At 40.2% G+C, this 1,438-nt stretch overlaps 1 protein-coding gene across 1 annotated transcript in view; it reads right to left on the minus strand.

Moving 5' to 3' along the window:
• Positions 1 to 1,166, minus strand: part of LOC113826663 (uncharacterized) — a 34,146-nt gene extending 32,980 nt beyond the window's left edge. Inside the window, exon 1 of the mRNA XM_070128358.1 lies at positions 1,051 to 1,166. The gene's annotated coding sequence lies outside the window, so the exon portion shown is untranslated. The remainder of the gene's footprint in view (positions 1 to 1,050) is intronic.
• Positions 1,167 to 1,438: the final 272 nt, after the last annotated feature.

Here is a 1,438-nt window from a genome sequence, read left to right on the forward strand (position 1 = left end):
TCCATCTTCGGGTCGGAGATGGAATCGAGGACGATTCCGAAACTGTTGTCTCACTTACTTCAGTAAATCTAGTTTGTGCATTGTGGGTTTTTCCATTCATATATATACAAATACATACATAGAGACATATAAACATAGACATAGATATATAGACACACATAAACACACACACTCACACATCCACACATCCACGCACACACACATATATCTATCTGTCTATATATATATATATATATATATATATATATATATATATATATATATATATATATATATATATATATATATATATATGTACATGCATAACATATAGACACTCATCCATACATAAATACATACATACACACACACATATCTGTCTGTCTATATGTGTATAAATATAAACATACATACATAAGCTCTAAGACCCCCCCCCCCCTGCACTATGTATGCATGAATAGCTAAACATACTGGCAAACAGAATGGCCCCGATATATATCTATATAAAAAAAATCTTCACAGAGCTGCAAATTTTTCACCTATTTCTTTCACAATAACAGAACACAAATAAACACTTATTATTAGATGCACTCAGGGCAAACCACTCCATAAACAAAGACATTTCTAAATCTTCTGGACGTCCCTTAGTAACTATTATTAGATACTCAGGGCAAACCACTTCATAAAAAAATCTGATTCTTTTAGAAGCCCCTTGAGGTGCTGTCACACTATCACTTCTTCCATCATTTTTTTTTAAAGAATTTTCGTAAATTTTGTCAATTTTTCAGTGAATTGTCGATTTTCCAGTCAGACGATAATGATCGTTTCCGTCTGAAAACCTCTCCGTCAACTTCTTCAGCCAAGCATACTCAAATCAAGAGCTATATTAAGAAAGGTTTGTATTCCTGTAAAATAAATTTGTAAAAAAAAAAATAATGACGGAAAAAGTGCTAGTGTGACAGCACCTTTAGTAGCTTATTATCCTTATTTTTTTTTTTTTCAAACACAAACGAAAATGTCAAAAAAAAAAAACAACAACTCGTAAGCCAAATGACAACGTAGATCACTCACCCTCTCTGTTCAGCCCCAGCTTCCCTTCGCGAGTGAGAGAAATGGTCTGAATCACCTCTGTTTTATCCCGCGGGCGGTTGGATGCTGGTTCGAGGGGGCTGGGGGGGGCGGGTGGGGGCGGGTGGGGGCATGTCAGAGCGGGGGGCGAGAGGAGAAGGGGGGGGGGGGGGGGGGAGTGGAAGAAGGAGAAGGGGGAGGGGCGAAGGCAGGAAGGATACTCGAGGGGGCGGATCTGAGGGAAGGCTGACAACGGAAGAGGGTGGAGAACAAAGGAGAGAGTAAATGTTGGAAGAGGCGGCAGGGTTGGGGGCGGGGGGGGCGTGAGAGGCCTGAGAAGGGTCGGTGGTTTGGTCTGAACCAGAAGGGACTGAAATTAAGTCCGAATCAA

This window comes from Penaeus vannamei, chromosome 12 (assembly GCF_042767895.1).
Source record: "Penaeus vannamei isolate JL-2024 chromosome 12, ASM4276789v1, whole genome shotgun sequence".
NCBI lineage: Eukaryota > Metazoa > Arthropoda > Malacostraca > Decapoda > Penaeidae > Penaeus > Penaeus vannamei.